The sequence below is a fragment of the Equus quagga genome, chromosome 13 (assembly GCF_021613505.1).
Source record: "Equus quagga isolate Etosha38 chromosome 13, UCLA_HA_Equagga_1.0, whole genome shotgun sequence".
NCBI classification, from domain to species: Eukaryota; Metazoa; Chordata; class Mammalia; order Perissodactyla; family Equidae; genus Equus; species Equus quagga.
The window spans coordinates 105,202,216-105,225,169 of NC_060279.1; positions in this window are offsets into that span (position 1 = coordinate 105,202,216).

Genomic DNA, 22,954 nt, shown 5'->3' on the forward strand with positions numbered 1-22,954 from the left:
AAAATTATACTCCATCAAAATTAAAATTGTTTACCTTTCAAAAGATGTTGACAAGAAAAGGAACTATCAAGCCTCAGACTGGGAGATATTATTTACAATACATATTTCTGACAAAGGCTTGTATCCTGATTATACAAGGCTCTCTTACAACTCAGTAATAGGAAGGCAAACAACTAATAAATAATGAGCAAAAGATTCGAACAGACAAATCACAATAGAAAATATACAGATGCCAATGAGCACATGAAACGGTGATCAACATCGTTAGTTATTAGGAAAATGCAAATTAGCATGAGATACCACTTCGTATCTAACTGACGAAAATTATGACTAAAAATGACTAAAATTAAAAAGACTGATGATACCAAGCATTGGTAAGGATGTTGAGCAACCGGAACTCATATATTACTGGGTGGATGGAGGGTGGGAGGGAGTGTAAAATGGTGCAATCAATTTTGAAAACTTTGGCAGCTTGTTATAAATTGTTACCAAATGACTCAGAGATGCCATTCGCAGGCTTTTACCCAAGAGAGATGAAAACACATGTTCATAAAAGGAGTTGTCCAGAAATGTTCACAGCAGTTTTATTCATAATAGCTCAAATCTGGAAAGAACCCAAATGGGAATTAATAAATGATTATGAAACATTTATATAATGGAATACTACTCAGCCATAAAAAGGAACAACCTGCTAATACACACAACCAGGATGGGTCTCAGAGACATGCTGAGTGGAAGAAACGGGGCAAAAAAACATGATTCTATATTATTCCATTTATATTAAATCCTAAAATAGGCAAAATGTATCTATAGGGCTAGAAACCAGACCAACAGTTAACTGGAGCCGTGGGCAGGAGAGAGGGGATTGACTTCAGTGGCACGAGAGAACTTTCTGGAGGGAGATGGAAATGCTCTATAACTTGATTGGTTTGGTGGCTGTATGGGTGTACACTTTGGTCAATCATCATTGACATGCACACTTAAAATGTGCTAATTTTACTATTATAAATTAGACCTGAATAAAATCGATGTTTAAATTCAGGCATTTAACGTAAAAATCTGGATTTCAAGATTCTCTTGAAAAGCCAGATCTAGAAATCCTAGGCAAGCAACTCCATATAGCAACAACCAGGTGGAGCTAAGCCACGGCTGCCCACTCAGAGGGGCCAAGCATCTTTCTAAAGTCCCCACAGGCCCCCCTTCCCTCCACATTTATTTATGCTGTCACTTTTTGCTAACTGTTGAATGCCATTTGGCCTCTGCTCTTAGAAAAAACACTGTTTCTTCATTTGTCCATTGATTTATTCAACCATCAATCATGTGTCAAATATGTTCTGAATTTCCTGGACTGACAATTTCTTCTCCCTGAGATCAGCCTCTTCATTTGAGGAAGGGACAGAAGGAAGCTACAACATCGCCATCTCGGTGATGGCATTTGTGGACACTCCCCCAAGCTTAGCTACCGTTGGCTCAGGGGTGTGGTCGAATGTTCTGGCTCCCTTGGACGAGGGGGAGAGGCCAAGAAGAAGGGAGGCAGGTCACTCCATTCTGCCCATCCCTGACTCCTGGTTCTTTTCCCCAAGACAGCTCTGGGGTGAAGGAGCATGTGACGGAGGTCGCAGTACAATCAGGACATATCAATCAGGGTCTGGAGCTAAAGAAAAGTGGGATTTTACGAAATGGATCATTATTGTATGGCTTGGCTGTGTAAACCAGTCAGTTGTAGCTAAAGTGTGACATGAATGCCCTTAAATCGGGACATTTTCTTTAGCAATTCCTGGGCATGACTCACAAAGCTCCTGTAGGGTCTGTAAGCTCCAACTGGAGTTATGTAAATCCGTCGCCTCCCCTATAAGGCAGTTGAATGTTTTAACTAAATCTAATTCTTAAAATAATGATTTTTGAATCAAAACTTTGCTGGGAAGATTTACAGGCGAGTTTTATAAATCAGTGGCAAGATATATAACTCAGATAGTGAGAAGTGCAGATTTATAAATCCAACTTGTAAATCAGGAGAAAAAACATCATGTTTTACACTAAATAATATTTTTACAAATGGCACCTCATACATCACGCAATCGCCACAAATCTTTCACACTGGAGTCAGGCTACATAATACAAAGCTGAATCACAAAGGAAGTTGAGGCCTGGGTGGTGATGTCGGGACGAGGTCACGTGAGTTTGGAAAAATGCTCCTCCATGCCCCTCGTCAATGGAGATGGGAGAGGGGCTCTGGAAGCAGACTCTTGTGGGTTTGTAACTCCCCGTGGCAGCCTGAGAGCTGCATGACTGTGGGTGAATTTCATCACCATCCGTGTCTGAGTTTACACGCTGTAAAGTGCAGACAAGAATCCCTTTGCCACAGGATTGTCGGAGGGATTAAATGAGATGATATCTCAATGAGCTCAGTGTCTGGAAAATACTGAGTGTTTAATAAATGTTCATTGTCATCAACTGATATATTCTCAAATTCATTTTTCTCACTATTTTCAGTCTCTATCAGTTTCCACTTCCATGACTCATAAAAGAGGCAGGGGTGGGAAGATGGGGCTGGTGATTTCAGGGAGCGGAGTCTGGAAGCTGGCTTATGCCCTCATGCCCCAGCTGTGTTAGGCTGAGCTATTTCCCCTGCAATCCCCCAATTTCTGGCTGCAAGAATTTACAAAAAAAGCTCCCAAAGGCTGTTCTTTGAAACCTGACTTCCATGCAGAATTTAAATAAAAGCTAATGTTTTTAAGAAGCTTGTTACACAAGTAATACCTTTTTATTGCAGAATATTTGGAAAATAATGAAAATCACCAATACTCTTGCTGCCCAGAGATAATCACTGATAACTTTTTGGTTATCCTCTTAGAGTCTTTTTCTATGCGTGTATTTACATACATACATTTTTAAAAACAGAAAGCAAGACCACATTGTACAGGTTGTTTTGCAGCTTCCTGCCCCCCCCCCCCGCCTCCGTTTAACTATATATTGTGAACCTTTTCCAAAGTCACTAAATAGTTCTCAGTGTGATTTTTTTATGATCGTGGATTATACGGCACCATAATTTATTTAACCAGTTCCATATTGTCAGACATTTATTTTGTTTTTAATTTTTTGCTATTATAAACAACCTTCCAGGGAACATCTTTTAAATAAATTCCTGCAGTTATTTATGATTATTTTCTAAGGATAAATTCCTAGAAGAGGAATTGCTGTGTAAATGGGCTATGCACATTTTTACGAATTTTGCCAAGTTCCTCTCTGGAAAGCCTCTATCACTTTAAGCTCATTCCAGCAGTCCACGGATGCTAACCCCCCCCCCCCCCCCCCCCCCCGCCCCACGCTCTAAACAATCTTTTTTCTTTTTTTAAACTGTCACTGTAATAGCTGAAAAACTGTGTTTCACTATTGTTTCAGTTTGCACATCTTTGACAGCTTGCAAAGTTAAACATTTTTCATATTTTTGCCGTTAGTACTACTTCTGTGAATTTCCTAATCATGTCTTTTGTCCATATTGACATTTTAGAGCATTTAGAATATTAACCCTTTGTTACATGTGTTGCAAATATTTTTTTTCTCAGTTTGTCGTTTGTTCTTCAATTTTTCTTACGGTAGAAGATTTTAATTTATATGTGGTTAATTCTACCAATATTTGACTTGATGGTGAAATTTTACTTAAAAGAGTTTCCTGACACAAGATCAAATAAACATGCACCTGTCCTTTTGTAATGTACTTTTAAACCTTTAATCCACCTGAAATTTACTTTAGGATGTGGCGTGAGGTAGTGATGAATCAATTTATTCTTAGGATTTCATAATCCCCCCCCATCGTTTCCCCTAGAGATTTGAAATACCCCTCCCTCCTACCATGAGCTGAATTCTTATCTGTTCTTTCTACCTGCTCATCTCTGCTCATCTATTTTAATTACTGTAGTTTTAGAATCTATTTTGATATCTGTTTGTGCAAATGTTCCTAATATTTCTGTTTCATCAAATTCTAGTTGATTATTTTGTTCATTTATTCTTCCAGACAACATTTAGCATCATTTTGTCAAGGTTCAAGGAGAAAGTTATTAAAATTTGGGTTGGAATTACAACAGATGTTGATAAACTGGGGCAAATTGATGCCCTGACAATAGTTCGCCTTGTCTATCAGAAAAAACAAAACAAAACATGGCGGTGTGTGTCCCCTCTTATTTTAGCCTTCTTGCATCTACCTCAGCAAAATTTTTTTCCCACTCCCTTCCAAAACCACTGGGTCCAGATAGCTGGCCAGTCAGGTAGGACTGATGTTATTTGAAACTTTTTCAATTGAATTTGGAATTCAAAGGTCTCTAAGAGAGGGAGAAGGTGGAGAGAGGTTAACCTAGGGTTAGGATGCCGAGGAGGTTTGCTCTGTTCCTTTGAAGCACTTGCTTCCAGGAAGGTTCTAGAGGAAACTTCGAACACCAAAGTCTACAGATGACCCTACAGTTGCTGACCCACGTGAGATGCTCTGCACAGGCTCTGCTTAGAATCTTGGCAGCATCAGTAAAGACCTTAGTTTAAAATCTCAACACTGATTTCTGCAAATTGTCCATGGCAAGGGCCCAGCAACCTTCAGTGTTCAAATATCCCAACTCAAGGAAGAAAGTTTGACCTTAACCTGCTGACTGAAACAAAGTAAAACAAATAATGGGGAAAAAATAGAACACCTGTTCTGAGAAACCATACCAAGAAATGATACTTGACATTGCCTCAAGTATCATTGGTGAATTCGGGAGTTATGAGAATTCCAGTGATGCTTGCTAATTTTATGGGCATTACTGGGCTCCCTCTACTCTCCTTCCAACTCCCCAGTAAAGTATGTGCACCAGGAACAGATCTGAAGTTTAAGAAGATGACTCTAGATGTTTCATGGAGAATGTTGTAGGCAGCAAGAGTGGCCATGGGAAGACCAGTTGGGAGGCAGCTCTGTTATCCAGACGGGACATGATGGTGTCATAGAATTGTGGGGGCAGTGCTGATGGAGGGAAGGTAACAGAGTCTAGGTGTATTTTGGCGATAGAACCAATTTGATGATGAGATTAGAGAAAGGGAGATGTCAAAGGTGATTCTCAGGTTTCTGGCAAAAGAAACTGGATGATTGCTGAGACATGAAGGCTGAAGTAGGAGAAGATTTGGGGCAGCAGAAATAGTTCTGGCTGGAGTTGAATCTAGGATGTGCCTGTATAGGTGCAGACCTTTTGGTCATTATGTGGTGGAACTCTACCTTCAATTCTCCCAAGTGAAGAAGAAGCGTCTTGTCTTGTGTAATGGAATGTCTAGGCGTGGGACTGGCTTCCAGGTGAAGCCAGTAGACTGAGATCCATGCTCAATGTTGGCATCAGGAATCTATTTCGCCTCCCCCCTCCCCCAGCTTAGTGTGCTTTCTCTGTATTACCATCATCCTCTGGCATATTCTCCCCAAGTATGGTGGCAAAGTTGGCTCATCCTTTCCAGGCTTATATTCTACAAGTTTATCAACACCAGTACGAAAATAGCTCCCCCCACCAAACAGCACCAACAAAATTGTGTGAATGTTCTAGACACACTTTTGACCACATACGTCTCTTTGTACCAATCTGACTCTGGGTAGACCAGTCATAGGACTAATCCACATGGAGGATGTAGTTGCAAGAGATGGTTCTCCAAAGGAAAACTAGATACTGTTACCAACACAAGAAATAGATTGAGACAAATCATAGATGTCTACTATTTGCCAATAGATACATGACCTTATAATTTATTGTCCAAAACACGTTTGAACATGAAAGGGGTGTTATGAAGAATTATGCCAGGACCACAAATGTAAACAGAGACTATCCTGAGCAAATGGAGACACAGGATCACGTTTTCTATGGGACATCCAAGTAGAAATGTTGACTAGTGGTTAGTGCTGAGATGTGTTTGGTGCTCAGTTGGGAGGGCTGGAGTAGTTGGCAGGAGCAGTCCCAAGGGAACAATAAGGGAAGAAGCCAGTTTGGAGTGGGTTGAAGATTGAAAGGAGGGGAGGAATTGGAGACAGCATGCGGGCACGGCTCTCTTAAGCTAGATTGGGAAAGGCAGTAGGGAGAAGGCAAGAGCAGGAGGGAAATATGTGGTAACAAAGGAGATGAATTTTAAGAATAGGAGACAAGAGGAAATTTTTGGAGAGAGAATTAGTAACTGTTGAAGGAAGCCCTGAGAATCTGGGAGGAGAAAGAGTCCTCCGGAAGGAGGAGGGCCAGCCTCATGTTTGTAACAGGAGGGAAGCAGGGGAGGAGAGGCAGGTGAAGGGGCGCTGATAGAATCAGTTTCGGGCAGATGAGATGCTCCTGTGTGATGTCTTCTCATTTCCCCGTGAAGGACAAGGCAAGGCTAGGCCGTTTGCCAAGACTGGAGTGTGAGGAGAGACGAGGGGTCGAAATAGTCTTTGGGGCAAGACGGTTCGTGAGAGAAATATACCAAGATTGCTGGGCGGCATGGTGGGCCCAGAAATGACAGAGTCTCTGGCAAGGCTAGAAGTATGTTCAGCTCATCCCCATAGAGACGGTTGCAGACCACTCCCTTCCTCATCCAGGACCTCAAAGAGGTCGGCGCCTTCCCACCCCCAGAGTCTGGGACTGACTCTGGGGCCAGAGTCCCTCTAATGCAACTCAAGTTGGGCGAATGGTGGAGCTCCAGGGGCACCTGAAGTAAGGTGGCCTCCCTCCTAAATGAGTGGCAGCATTTGTATGAAGGAGAAACATCTTTTAAAGCTGCCTTTTTGGTTTTAGGAGGTTGCCGAAGTCAAGGCAAGGTAGAATCGCCATAATTCACATGTCCGGTCTCACTTTCTCCAGGGGTCTCCAGCCATGCACTGCAGTGGTCAGCAACTGCTCCCACAAGCTCTGTGAGCACGGGGGTACTGGGGGATTACAGTGTGTCTCCAGGGCGTTGGCACTCTACTTGGTGGATAGAAGATGCTTAATGTTTGTTGAAAGAGTGGGGGAACTCTGCAGCCCACTCTGGACTAGTTGATGGGTCTAGATGTCCAGTTACCCTGAGCCTTTAGCCTGTACGTGGAAGCTGAAGCCTTTGTGTTTTCATCCTAGCTGGCAGTTGCCATTTAAGAAATTCACATTGAGCTTTATCACCTCCAGTCTTTGAGCAGAATGTCTTTTCCTGATTGACATTTGATGAATTAAGTAAAATTTTCAAATGAAAATATTATAAAAGGAAACTGTGGTGGATTCACCTTGTTTTTAATTTTTCTAGCATTAAAATAAAAGACTCTTCTGTACACGAACTACTTGCTGGGACTGCTGAATAGCAATGATCTGATTTAACATTTGGGGTGTTCTCTGGCCCCTAGGCTAGAGAATGAGAATTGGAAGTAGCATTGACCGCCATGTCTGGCTTCTACAAGGTCCCATCAGCTCCATAGAGCCCTGCTTGACTAACGCACCAGGGATCACAGCCTGGAAGACATGGATGGAGACGGCCTCGGGGTGGTTGTCTCCACAACAAACGTCACTTGAAACTTCCCTTTCCCCCCTTCAGAATGCCAACGTGATTATGCATCGAGCTGTTGCTATTTACAGAGCTCTTAGCACAGAGAGCATTACACAGCCAGTGACACAGAATTACAACCATCTAGACATATGGTTTGGATAAACAAAGCACAAAGCACAAATTAACCATGGTTGACTATAACTCCCGCTCTCTACTCCCCAGGGAGGGACTTGAGTGAAACTCCCAGTTGGAGAAAGCAATCCATATCAGAAAGTATAGTACATACAGCATGGTTTAGACAAATGCTAAGCCTTTATTTAATGCTTTTCATGGTGCCAGAACACAATGGCACCAACCTGTCTAGGAAAAGTTATAACTCTGTGCCAGTTTCCTGTAAATAGTAACTGTACTCCTACTGGATTCCATGCCTGTGTGCTTCAAGGCCAAAGAATGCCTTTCATTTGTCATCACCTTGCTTCCACTTCCCGGGTCCCCAAAGGGCTGGTTGCCTCATGCATCTGGATGTCAGAGCTGCGTGGAGCTGGACACAAGTAGCCTTCTCTGAGTAAATACCCTTCAACTTCCACTGTGGTCCTTCCCCTCGCTGAGCCCCCCCATGCTCGTCTGCAGAGAAGGAGCCCCCCTCCCACACTCAGACAGTCAGGGCCTGAGCTCATCCAACCCCATGGGGGCCATTAGGAGTGGGCTGATTCTCTTTTCTGGCAGTACGGGTCTCCTCACTTCCCATATTTTATATTTCATGAGAAATTCTTCCGGGACAGGAAACTTTCTGTGTGAGGTCCTTGGCCTCATCGTTGACACATGAACCTTATAAACTTTGTTTGACAATAAAGAGTATAATATTTGCTTTTCATAATACATGTGCATTGCTTTCCAAAGGAGAGAGCAAAATAAATAAATAACCAGAGCAAAAGGCTTCTACTTGGCTTGAACACTTGTACTGGAGTTTTTCAAAAAGAAAAAAAAAAATCCACAAAGCACTTGGTTAAATATATACCTACCTTTTTTCCTTGTCTTTAGTGACTTTTTCGATATACATTATATATTTAATTTTTTCTTCCTTTCTCTCATGTACACACACACATACACATACTTTATAAAAATTAAAGTTAGAGTGCATCATCTAGGGACGCACCTGGGAGAAGGTATGCACCTGTGGCCCCAGAAATCAAACGAGGCTCCACAGTGTCAGATAAAACTTTAAGGCTTAAGATCTTATTAGCTGATAAAACTTCAAGGTGTATTATTTTTGTAGCTGACTCTAATATGCTAAGTATATACCAAGAACAAATTCTGCTCCACGAGACAAGGAGAGGAACACTCTTTAGGCTCAGGTGTTCAAAGGGAGCGTGGCTTCCAGGAGCGTGAAGGGGCATTGAATCTCTAATGTCCACGCAACAGAAATCCTGGATGTCAGCTTCCAGAGCAGCGTGGTCATCTTGAGCCAAGTGACTTCCCTGAGATGCATCCAAGTGGCCTTGACGGCTTTCTTCTTGCAAAGGCGGGGCAGGCAGCAGGACACTCTCCGGCCTGGCTCCACATGGGTATTTCTTGATATGTTTCCTTGCTGTCATTTTCACATCTCATTTCCAACTCTCTGAAGTGAATAGGGAAGACTACTGAATCACTCTGTGTCATGTTAATTTGGCCAAATAGAAATGGGGTAGGACAGGAGCCAAGATTCCCAGGGCAAAGCTAATGGACTTCGCAAAGCCACTTACCTGGATTCAATAATTCAAACCAACTTCATTCAATTCAGCAAATACTTTCTGATACCGCCCATGAAAGAAGTCCCTGTGCGGAGCCCTGTAGAAAACGTAGAAAGGGATCAATTTCCCTCTTGAAGTTCCAGTCTAGAGGAAAAGATATTTAGGGATAAAATAATCCTGATAGCAGAAAGGCAGCAAGGAGCGGGACACGAGGACCTAAGGAGGGAGGACTCAATTCTGATTAGCATCCGGGAGCAGAAAGGTGGGGACCTGGACATTCTTCCAGGGCCGTTTAAACATTTTCTGAATCGAGAAAGTCATGGGGTGTGTAGCATGTCTCAGTCCTACTTGTCTCTTTCCATCTCAAGAGTCAAATGAAAATATCTCCAAGCCTATTGAATATAACAGCCGGTCACATGCATTTGACAAGCCCCTTCCCATTGTGGACTCTAATATACATTGGATATGTTTCATTTGCTTCAGTTTTCTTCTACGTGAAACAGATTATACCAGCCCAGGAAGAGAGATTTTACGTTCAGTCTTATGTGACGTTCGTTAGTAACATGTTCCATACGCACTTACGCAAGTACGTTTAGGAAATGTGTGGGAAAACTCTCAAGGGCTCAGAGAACTGACGAGAAGGGTGAAGACCTTGGCTCAACATAGACTGGAACCAAAGTAGATCCAGGGTCCAGGCCGACTTGACCACAAGCACTGTCAGGGCATTCTCTCCTCTCTGGAGAGCTGAGCTCCAACCACCTTCCTGACCTCATGTGACTGCTCTCCATATTCAAAGTGCTGGGGGACAGAGAGGCTGGTTTCCCTGGTTTGTTCAAGGGCCCTTGGTTTACAGTCTTAACAAGACCCAACACGAAGGGAGAGGTAAACCGCCAGAAGGAAATCAGGTTGCCGTTATTGGAGTATGGGGAAATGACTGGGTGGCCAAGACACAAACAAGTCCACCATGGTTAGTGAGGCAAACACTGCGCTAATGCCAAGATAAGTAAGTCATGGGCAGTGAAGCAAAAAGATACACAGTTTAGTGTCAGAGGGTAAATAACTCTCCATGAAATGAGGAAAAAGAGAAAGTGCTACAAGAGTGGGGAGATGAAGAAGTGGTTCCAAGGGAGGTCAGAGGAGGACCTCAGCTAAGCTCGGGATGAATCCTGGCGATGCAGAAGAGGGAACACAAAATGTATCTGAAGAACTCAGGCACCTGGCTGAGCCCAGGAAGGGACTCAGGTCAGCAAACAATTTGACATAGGGAGAATCCTGCACCTTTATTGGACTTGTAACACCAGTTCCTTCTTCTTTTTTTTTTCCACTTTTTCTCCCCAAATCCCCCCAGTACATAGTTGTATGTTTTAGTTGTGGGTTCTAGTTGTGGTATGTGGGATGCTGCCTCAACATGGCCTAATGAGCGGTGCCATGTCCGCGCCCAGGATCCAAACCATGAAACCCTGGGCGGCCGAAGCGGAGCGCACGAACTTAACCACTGGGCCATGGGGCCGGCCCCCACCAGTTCCTTCTTGATTAGGGTGTGAAAGTGCTTCACCACTCACTTCTTGACACTGTCTCAAAAAAACTGCTCTGCAGGGAATGTGTATAACTGCACTCATACACATGCATGCACGTTTCTGTTGGAAACCCTTTCTAAATCTGCCCCCTCTCCACCCCCAGAAAAATTCAGCGTCCGTGCCCTGAGTTTTCACTGTGCCTTATCCTTACCTCTGAGGCTGCACCTGCCACATTAAATTAAAATTACCTGTGGTGGATGGTGTCTTGTTCATCTTTGCATCCCCTGTGCCGGACAGAGTACCTGATACAGACTAGGCATATGATAAATGTTGAGTGAATAAACACATTTAAGCACACATATCCCTCAAATGTGACTCTTCTTACTGCTGGTCATACTAAACTTTCACAAATTGGAGTTCTAACTAGTTTAGCCTTTATGATGTTCTTACGTAACTTCTTTTGGTGGCTTCCCTGTTGTTTTCTGCAGTTGCCTCAAAGGGAAGAGGTGCATATTTTGGCCTTCATTCAACTTTCAGTCCCAGAATCATAAATACTGCTGTGTGCTCACCAAAACCCACTCCCTCATCTTCCTGGGCACACAGCTAGACTACATTTCCCAGCGACCTTTGCAGTTAGGTGTGGTCCCACGATTCAATTTTAGCCAATGGAAAGAGAGAGGAAGTGAAGGGTACCACTTCCAGGAGGGCCCATAAAAACCTCCCAATGACCGTACCTCTCTTTTTCTTTACCTGCCAGCTGAATGGAGAGGATGCTAAGGTTCTAGCCAGTAGTAGCCACTAATCACATGTGGCTATTTAAATTTAAATTAATTAAAATTAAATAAAAATAAGGGACAAGGAAGTATTGCAGGCCCATCTACTCATGACTTCTCCCCTTCCCCAAACCCAATGAAATGAAACAAAATGTGAAATTGAATTCTAGAATGCCCTAGTTCTGCCTTGTGCCTGGGACTTGAATGGGACCCGAAAATAGAGGAAAAGAGACAGTGGGAGAGCTCAGCTTCCCAGCTGATTCGGGACCTTCTCATCACCTCCCACCACGTTCCTGCACGGAGGCTCCTTGGCATCACGGGACAACATTTAGATGACGGGTAGCCAGGTTCGAATCCTGCCTCCGGCACTTCTGCACCGTATGATCGTAGTGTTTGCACTGAATGTTTCTGGGCCTCAGTTTCCTCCTTGTAAAACTGCAGCTGCGGCTTCTAACCTTGGCAGTCAGTTTTGCGAAAATAACGCATATACATGGAGAGTCACTGTCTCTGCTAGGTCTATTTTGCCATTCTTACTTCGTAGAGCTATCTAGTTGTTCCACTGCTATTTGTTAAAAAGATGATCTTCTCCAACATCAATTTACCTTGGCTTTGGCACCTTTTCCAAAGATTAATTGACTATCCAGATGTGGGTCTATTTCTGGACTTCTTCTCTTTCATCCATCTATTAGGCTGTTGGTATGCTAATACCGACTGCCTTGACTCCTTTAGCTGCATTTAAATACTATAAAATAAGTCTTGAAACCAGGTAAAAAAGGTCCTCCAATGTTTTTCTTTAAAAAAAAATTAAATATAATTGAAAATTCAGTTCCACAGCCTCACCAGCCACAATCAAAATGCTTCGTAGCCACATATCTTTATGTCTTTATGGCTATGTCCATACTGGACAAGGAAAGATAGACCAGTTCCGTCGCCACAGAAGGTCCTATTGGCCAGCACTGCTCCAGAAGAGGTTAAAGTCACAAGAGGGAGAGAGGCCGGGTCCCTGAATGACGTAGGAAGTTGACTCCTTACCCCATGGCTACCACTGATTGGATTTGAGGAATAAATAAATAAATAAACTTCTGCTGTATGGAGCCCTTGAGATTTGGGAGTTTACCATTCACAGTAGGTAGAGGCCCTCATTCGACACAGGGGCCGTATGCTAAGAGACTGAATCGTTTAGTTTGCTTCTCTCTCAATAGACAGTGGAGAAGTCCCGCTTGGGGAGCTGTCCTGTCCGAGAGCAGAGAACCAGTGAACTGCTGAGGTCCAGTCCATAAACGCTGCTTCCACGGTGTGGGGAAAAGTGCCCAGGCCTTCTTACTGGCTTAGAGCCGACACAGTGTGCATCTCGCTCTTCAATGCAGACGTATTGACGTACTGCTATAAACATGCTTCTGCTTAGTCCTCATCTACATATAGGGAGCGCCTGACATCTTCAGTGCACAGGGCACCCTAAGATGAATCCAGAAATTAGCAAACCTGCCAGATCACCATCCCAATATCTCAGACAATGGACCGAAATTACTAATGTGCCATGCAACGCTATAAAACCATATCATGCAATTTTAAAGGTAAGTTAGAACATGACACTCCTGTTCTTAAAATCTTTTCATGATGTTTCTATCGCAGTTGGAATAAATTCGTGTCCTTTGGGACAGCCTTCAAGCGCTTCATCATCTGGCGCTGTCCATCCCTCTGACCCCATCTCTTAGTGCTCTCCCCTCGCTCGACTGGCTGCCATGCTCCAGCTCCACCGCATTTCTTTCTGCTCCTTTAGGGCTCCTGCTTAGCTCCCAGCTTGGGCCTTTACCCACACTGCTCCTCTGCCCAGAGTACTCTGCCATCTACTCCCCCTGCCCCTCAACCCAGCCACAGGCACAGGTTTCCACATGCTGGATGTTTCCTAATCGTTCAGGCCTCCGCTCAGAAGCCACCTCCTCAGAAAGCCCGTCTGATCACTGCCCAGTACTCTGTTTCATGTTGCCCCATGTCACTGTCCCTTTAACATGATTTCTGTGTTCCTCCTCTTGCACAAAAGTGCCTTTGTGAGGCCAAGAACCTTGCTTCTCTGGCTCAGAGAGTGTACTCAGCTCCAGGCACAGCGGGGGACAGTAAGCTCTATGGAAGGCATTGAATGGATTTCTTGAATATTCTGGCAGAGTAGATAACAAATATTTAAGAAAGATTTGATGTCTAGAGAGATATGTTCACATATAATGTGGATTGTAATTCAATTTCAAGATTTTCTTTGAGAATTGTATGGTTTTCCTCTGAAATTATTGGAGATTCTTTAGCAAATTGGGGATCTTTACCTTAGATTCTATAACCGGAAAAAATCCATGACAATGTGCAATGTCTGTTGCTGGGGAAAGATATGCATAACTGGTTGTGGCAGTTTACGTGACACGAACTTAAGGCCACTGACTTGTGGACTCATGGGTTTAGGAAGTCACACCCTGTGAGTGTAATTGCAATCGCCTCATCACAAAAATATTAACACAACCTAATTGTGTAATTACTCCCTCTAAAAAGACTGTTCAGCTCATGCTGCCATTCCATAGGCTGATATTTGAGTGAACTTTCAATTGTGGATTCCAGGTGACACTGCCTCAGACTTGGGGCCGGGAAATGTGTGAACCAGGATGTACGTTTTATTCTGAGCTGTCTTCAGGGTTATGCACCCATCTGAGCCTATCATAAATACTTTGCCTACACAGGGTTGGTTTATACCAAAAAGTGGCATATTTTATTGTAGAATATGTGGAAAGGGGAAGAAGATATTAGGCCTCTTTCCATAAAGATTTCTACTCACATTAAAAAAAACCCTTTCATTTTATGGTTAAAACAACACAATTGTAGCAAGCTATCTTCAGAGTTTTAGTTTTGCAAGCTTACAGCTTTACCTTATTTCTGATATTTCTCTTATACAGTTATACCAAGGATGTCACTGTAGGGGGACGTGGAGCCACCTTTCTAACTTAATGGCTGCGTTTTCATTGCATTCGTGTTTATGGTCACATGTGTGGCAGATGATTCTGACTTCTCATGTAGTGATAGAAATTTTCCTTTTTAAATAAAGTTGTTTAAGTTAAAAGCTGACTCATCTCAAAGAGAAAATAGCAGTTTACTGACATATAGTAGCACCGACATTTCACGGCTTCAACAAAAATCCTGAATGTGGTATGCAAGTGACTAATGTTTGGGAAACTACTTTGCACATCCGGACACTGTAAATGCCTGGCCAAGCGGTAGTTTCCTAATTTTTGTGTCAATGTTTGATAGCTGCCAACAGGCTTTTTTTCTTTTTTTTTTTAAATTTGAATCACCTTACGCTTTGTTGAATCCCTGACAAAGAGGGGATGGTTCGTGGAGGACCGTGGAGCGCCGGAGTCTTGAGTGGGAAGTACAGACAGGTCTCGGGACACCCACACCTTTACCTGGGACGTGAGAGGAAAGACCAGCGGTCAGCTCTGGAGAAAGGGCTTCTCCGGTTGTGAGAACAAGGTTGCTTTTCTTTCCTTGAGCTGGAACACAGTTCAGGAGCCCTTGAAGACTGTTCCACGGAGTACTATGTCTCCACTATTGTGACGAGCCCTGTCACCCCCACCCAGCTTCCTCCCTGAGGAAAGGACCCAGTGGAGTGGAGGCCCTTCCTGCGGCAATGCCACGGCCACAGCTGGCCCCTCTTGTCTGATGTTCAGACCCCCGTGGCCTCCCACTTCTGAAGTTGCATCAGCTAAGAACTCAATGATCTGTCTTAACCACAGTGACTCATGTTGTCTCCAGTTACTCTGTGGCCGGGACCCGTTTCCCTAACAGGAAGACATATTTTAAATGACATGAATGATGGAGAGCTCTCAGAGGACCTTGAAAGATTTGGAACAGCCAACCACGAGTTCCAAAATTTACCGCAGTTTGTCCAACCCTATTTGGTCTTGAAAATCAGGAGAGCTGGTCGGCACCAGTGTTCTCTGACTGGTGCCCGGCACTTCTCATTCCGGGCTCTGCAGTGATGTCCACACAGAGATGTGCAGTACCTGTGCACGGTTCCACAGGCCAAAAGGAAAAGCAAGATGCGAAAAAGGAAAATGGAATGAAAAATAAAATCCCTCAGCAATTGTCTGCAATGCATAGGCTTTTCTCAAACCCTCAAGGGAAGATCATTTAGCTAATCTCTGGGACAGTGGGGCACAGAAGGGAGAGAGCCCGGAGCAAGGACTGCACTGGCCATGGGCCCTCACACTCATTCTTTTAACATAGTTTGCTTCTTTCCCAGTCTTTTGAAAAATCACAGCATCTCAATACATGTGGTAAGGAACTGCCCCAACAGTTCATGGTTTTGTCTCAAAATATTCCTACCCTCTCTCTAGTTGTGTGTGCCCGCCCCCCAAAAAAATTAGAAGGGAAAGTTTGAAAGCTCTCTCAAGATTAAAAAGGAAAAGGAAAATTGTAAAGGCTTAATCTACTGGGAAAACTTGCATCCTGCACCCATCATGGATGTCTTTCTATAAGCTCGAAGCTCCTCAGTCCAGAACCAAATTCACTGTTTTTCACTGAAGCCAGCTCCCCTCATTCTGCCGTTTGGCCGGTTGCCTCCCCCGTGCTCAGTGTCCTGCCCTCGCTGCTCACTCCCCCAGCTCCTGCTTAGCCCTCGTGATGAGTGAAGCCTGGCTCCTCACTGTGGCATTGCCCTGCTGGCTCCCATCCGGGCCTGGCTGTGCTTTGCGACAGAATCTCTTCCCCATTTTCCCACGGCTGTCTGCCACCACCACCTTCTCTGCTCCCCAGTACCTCATTCCACCTGCTGCTTCTTCCTCTGGGTCCTTGCTCATGCTGGTTCCAGTGGGAGCCTGGGACGCCCTTCCTCCCCTCCCTACCTGCTCCGTCCCAGTCCTCTCCTGCCTGCTTCTCTGGCTGTGCAGCCCACCAAGATCCTTCTACCTGCTGGCTCCTGGGGAGCTGGTGTGACTACCTGACTCCTGACCATGTTTGTGTTCTGCTTCCCTTGCAGTAGGTCTTGCCTAGACTATAAGTTGCCTGAGGACTGGAGTGAAACCTCCTTTCTCGTCTCCATAGCCCTCTGGTCCACCCAGCGGGTTCATAGACATGATTACCTGTGGAGGAAATGATGAATGAATGCTTCCGAGAGAGATTTCCAAAGATGAGGGGAACCACAAGCAGGAGTTGTCTGAAAAATGAATCCTTATTTCAGATCTTGCTGAGTCTTTCTGTCAAGGAGTCTTTGGACTATGAAAACAGGAACAATTATAGTGTAAATGGACTTTGAAAATAGCAATAATTAGGTAATTAAAAATGTACTTCAGTTTCATTATGGTGTCCATAAAATTCCACCATCGAAAAACAAACTATTTTAACATATTTTACTTAATATAATTCATGTAATTGTGATTTTTATGTCCCACCTAGTTATGCAATTAAGTAGTACATGGCTATTTCTTACAATTAAACGTTGCTAAAATCTGCCGCCACTTCGGAACACAGAGCATGATATATTTAACAACTTTTTATGCTAAACAGTAGACACAGTTAACATTATATTCATTTAATTCCATTTTAATTAGTTGAATAATATTTTTAAATGTGAATTTAGGCCTCACTAGAATGGCACATTACTTAAAGTTGTTTTCTTTCAAATTACATATCTGTAACGGTGATGTTTCGCGCAGAAGAAAACGGTTGCGTGTGTGGGTGTCGGAGAACAATGCTGTAGGTTTTTCACTTTTCCGTCCAAGCTTCTCACTCATTGATTAAATCCATTCTCATGACACATTGATTCCAGGAATGCCTCTCCACATTTCCTCTCAAAGAGGTACCCCAAGAAGCTCATGGAAGATGTTCCAAGGCTTGCTGGGGCCTGAGGCAGGGAGGAGAGGGGAGGGTCGGAGACCCCAGGGTTCTTCTTTGGGGAGGGGCAGCCTGAACTTCGCAGCAAACTGTCTCTGATGCTGGTCCTCGGCTCCCACCCGTGCGCTCTCTGACTGCCTGGGAGGTGGGCCTGCCCTAGCCGGCAACCCCCACAGCCAGCAACTCTCCTTGTGGGCTTCTGGCCTTCCTTTTCCACAGACTTCTCCACCTAACCAGGCTAGTGCTGAGTGAGCCTAGAGGAGAGGGCCCCACCTATCTGGTGGCAGGGAGGGACTCCCTGGGGTAGTTGAGCTGAGTTCCCAGGGATTAACCAGACGAAGAGAGGAAACTAGAAGATTTCAGGAGGGAAAAAGATGCACAAAGGCCCCTTTGAGTAGATGACACCAGTGACATTATACATAGAACCTCCCACGACTGATGTCCTGGAGCTTCCTTCTAACCCAGGCTGGGCATCCACAGGCCTGACCCACCGTCTCCAGTTCCCGCCGCACTTCTTTCCCTGGTTGCTCACAGGAATATTTTCCCCGCAGTGTCCCACTCTCCTGCCATCTCTGGTCATCTTTCCTTCACCCTCCCTATCGACTGAGTACTGACTCTTAGATGAAGTGTCCTTAAGAAAGTTTGTGTCCTGCTGTCTCCTGCAAAATCAAGTCCCCAGCTTGTCTCCTGGCTAGGTAGACTTTGCCTCCACATGGCCCAGGTTATTGGCCTGAGCTTCCCTCCCCTTGTTTCCAGATGGGGACCCTGCATGCAGCCAGCCCCACTCAACACACCTTGGCTGGATCCTGCCACAAAGTGGGAGAAGGAGTGGCTCTTGCTTTTGAGGGGTCGTCACCTTGGAGTCAGGATAACCCTTGTCGTTTCTTACAGACATTGCTGCTCATCCCATCGGGCTGACAAGCGCCATTGCCACTCCTCCCGCCTTCGCATTTTCCCTGTAATTCCAAGGCTCAACTCCCATCATGCCTGTCTCACATGCGCCCTTCCTGGTGCTGCCTCAGACGCTCAGGATCAGCTGAGATCAGGCCTGTGGAAGGGCTTAACAACCAACCCAACAATAACAGTAACCATGCTAATTGAGCACCTCCTCAGTACTTAGTACATCGCGTTTGTCATCTAATTTAGTTCTCCAACATGCACAAATGGAGCCACTCCCAGGACCCCCACTGAGGGTGCTTAGGAGCCTGCTCCAAAGTCACACGACCAACCGAGAGAACCAGAATCAGAACCCAGATGATCCAACTCCAGGATCTGTGTCCTTAACCACTATTCTGTCCTGCCTCCCTAGCAGGGGAGACAGCAAATAGCAAGTGTCCAATCATTATCAGCTGCAGCCTTAAATCCTAAGGAATATCCCTCTCTTTCTTTGCTCCTGTTGCTTTTGCATTCTGGCCCCCTGATTCAATGCTCTGTTTAGAACACTGGTTAATTTCAGCTAGTGTTTGCACCCAGCCAGCTCAGTTCCCTTGGCAGGCTCAGTTCCTGGCTTCCCACTTGGAGTCACTCAGGTGTCCGCCTGTGAGCTCTCAAGTCCATTTGAACTCTGCCAGGAAGCCTATCAGTGGCCTTGGACTTAGTATCTGACAAGCTGGGAGTCTGTCCTGAGATTCCCGGCTTCTGCATTCTGCTTGTGACACTCTGGGCATCGGGGTCCCGACCACCCTGCTACGTTTGGGTGCAACCTCCATCCCCATCTTGGTTCCCCCAGCCTCAGAGCCCCCTGAGTCTAACCCCTAGTCATCCTAAAATCCCAGCATGCCTTGGGTCTATAACAATTTGAGTTATGGCTAGTGCTGAATAAATGGTTTGATGAGGGTGGTGGCAGTGCATGAGGTCTGCACACGGAGTTGTGTGCTGTCAGACGCCACTGGCAGAGGGCCTGCCATGGTCACAGGCTGGGATTCAGCATCAGGAGAGCCACAATTTGCCATAGACTATACCTTCACTGCCCCTACATAAAACCAGCCACAACAGACCCGTGAGAGGAGTACTTTCTGTGCATGAGGCACAGTGCTGTGGCCACATCCAATTCCCGTAGCAAGCACGCAAGTTCATATTGCCCTCACTCTAAGAAGAAGGGAGACTCAATTTATAGCTGACACGTGTTGCTTTTGTCTACTCAGAATCCATTTCTTCTTCTGATAACAGCACCTTGAGTTCCCTTGGCATACACCCCTTTCCATATATGCAGTCTTAGTGGACTACATTCAGACTCTTTCTCGCCAAGAGATAGGCATGTGATACAAGCTAGGCCAACTGGACTCTCTTTCCTGGGAGTCTGAATGTTGAGAGGAGGGAGACAGAGATGGAAAATGATTGGAACTGGTTCACCCTGGCAGGGTGCCGGGGCAGACAGCATTAGCCCCTGCAGCCTAGATCCTGGGGCTGCCCAGCTGGTCCTTTCCAAGACTTCTCGCTCAGGCTTAGCTTTGATTCCGTGAGTGACCCAAATCTTCTTCATATTAACCAGAGTCAATTTCTGTTGCTTGAAACCCAAGAACCCTAAGTGTTAGAGGGATATTCATTCATTCATTCATCTAGTGGAGAATTCCTGAGCGTCTCCTCTGTGCGAGGCTCGGCTGGGACGGGGAGAGAGAGCATCAGCAGGGCAGTCATTGTTTACACTCAAGATTATGATTTGGGACCAAGGACCTTGTCCTGGGTCATCCACAGGACTATTCCATGGCTTGGCGAGGCATTGAGCTAGGTTTTCCCATATTTTGCACTATTTTATAGACTTGAGCGCGTTGTCCACACATTGCTCCAATATCAGTCAACTGACTGCTCCTTCTCCACCACACTCAACGGCAGTGTGAACCAGTGCCTGCTATTTGAGACCATGATGACAATTTCGTCAGAAATTCCTCCTTCCAGTTGGCCAGCCCATTCTTTTTTGGTGACTTTAGGAGGGGTAATTTGTGAGGTTCAAAAGAGACCTGAATGGCAAACCAGAAGATTCGACTGAATCAGTGGTTTAATTGCAAAATTCCATAGTGATATTGGACAAGTCATTTCTTCTCTATGAGTCTCAGTTTCTCTTTATATAAACTGAGACATTCTGCTGGCCTTCTAGAAGCTTTGGTATTTTCTCAACATCTGCTGTCAAGGCTAAGTCCTCGGGATGAAGAGGGAGCAAAATGGCTTCTCCCTGTGATTTGAAGGTTCTAAATGGCGTAAAAAGAGTTAAGCTTTACAGCACTTTGCAACATTGGTAAAAAAACGTGTGTACTTTAATTTCTAATAAAAAAATCAAGCAGGTATGAATAGAAATACAATTGCTCAAAAATTGTTCAAATTGAAGGGAAACAATTGGAAATGGATTTGGAAATAGAATGTTTAGCTAAGCAAGCTATAATGTTCTGTTATTTTAATCAGCATTGTAAAGTAATTTAAATGATGTAGGAAGAGACTTTTATACTTTAATATATAATCACTTTTTTTCAATGCATTCATCAAAAGGCATTTCATGTTAATGGTTCTATGGCTGACGATAGGCACAGCAGTTATGGGCTATTGCCTGTTTCCAGGCTGTGTTTGGAGTTTTTCAGATTTGACTTTTTTTCCGTTCTTCTCTACTAGTCTTAAAGGGAAATTCTTGTAATTTTGGAAGAAAACTGGTGTTGCTAACTGTTTCAAAGATAAAGAAATTTTAAAAAGGGAATCTAGGACATTTCCCCAAGACTATTTCTTCTATAGCACCAGAAACTTGGAACAGAGCTCAGAGACTGTCTAAACGGCTCACCTGCCTCCAGGCCCTTGAAACTCGAAAAACGTGAATGTGTCTCTTCCTTTAAAAATCTTTCCAAACAGAAGTGGAATTCTCTCACCATATAGCCATCTTGTCCGTGTTAAATAAATGCTTATTGGTAACGGAAGATTTTGTGTGAATAAAAGCCAAAAAAAAGATTCCTTCCTACCACTGAGTTTATATCTATTCCTTCCTACCACTGAGTTTATGGCTACCATTTTCTTTTTTTAAAATTTTATTTATTTATTTAATTGCAATAACATTGGATTATAACATTATATAGCTTTCAGATGTACATCATAATATATTTCGAATTCTGTGTAGATTACATCATGTTCACCATCCAACAACTAATTGTAGTCCATGCCCTCACATGTGAGCCCAATCACCCCTGTTGCCCTCCTCCCCCCTTCCCCCATGGTAACCACCCATCCTATCTCCAATGCTATGTGTTTCTTTGTTGTTGTTTTTATCTTCTACTTATGAGTGAGATCATACGGTATTTGACTTTCTCCCTCTGACTTATTTCACTCAGCATAATACCCTCAAGGTCCATCCTTTTATTTTTTGGGAGGTTTTTGACTGCTGTCTCGATCTCTTTGCTGGTGATTGGTCTACTCAAATTTTCTAGGTCTTGGTCCAGTTTTGGAAGGTTGTATGTTTCTAAGAATTTATCCATTTCTTCTAGATTATCCAATTTGTTGGCGTATAGCTTTTCATAGTATTCTCTTATTATCTTTTGCATTTCTGAGGTGTCTGTTGTAATCTCTCCTCTTTCATTTCTGATTTTCTTTATGTGAGCCTTCTCTCTTTTTTTCTTGGTGAGTCTAGCTAAGGGTTTCTCAATTTTGTTTATCTTGTCAAAGAACCAGCTCTTGGTTTCATTAATTTTTTCTATTGTTTTTTCAGTCTCTATATTGTTTATTTCTGCTCTGATTTTTATTATTTCCTTCTTTCTGCTGATTTTGGGCTTGGTTTATTGTTCTTTTTCCAGTAACTTTAGATGCACTTCTGGATTGTCTATTTGAGATTTTTCTTGTTTGTTGAGGTAGGCCTGAATTGCTATAAACTTCCCTCTTAGAACCACTTTTACTGTATTCCACAGATTTGGGAATGTTGTATTTTCATTTTCATTTGTCCCCAGGAATTTTTTTATTTCTCCTTTGAGTTCTTCATTGACCCAATCATTGTTCAGTAGCATTTTGTTTAATCTCCACATTTTTGTGGCTTTTCTGGTTTTCTTCCTGTGGTTGATTTCTAGTTTCATACCTTTGTGGTCAGAAAAGATGCGTGGTATTATTTCAATCTTCTTAAATTTATTGAGACTTGCTTTGTGGCCTAATATGAGATCAATCCTGGAGAATGTTCCATGTGCATTTGAAAAGAAGGTGCATTCTGTGGTGATTGGAAGGAATGTTCTGTATATATCCACTAAGTCCATGTGGTCTAATGTGTCATTTAAGGCCAGTGTTTCCTTATTGATCTTCTGTTTGGATGATCTATCCATTGGTGTAAGTAGAGTGTTAAAGTCCCCTACTCTTATTGTGTTACTGTCTATTTCTCCTTTTATGTGTGTTAATAATTGCTTTATATATTTAGGTGCTCCTATGTTGGATGCATAGATATTTACAAGGGTTATATTTTCTTGATGGATTGTTCCCTTTATCATTATGTAGTGCCTGTCTTTGTCTCTTGTTACAGTTTTTGTTTTAAAGTCTATTTTGTCTGATATAAGTATTGCTACCCCCATTTTCTTTTCTTTGCCACTTGTATGGAATATCTTCTTCCATCCTTTCACTTTCAGTTTGTGAGTATCTT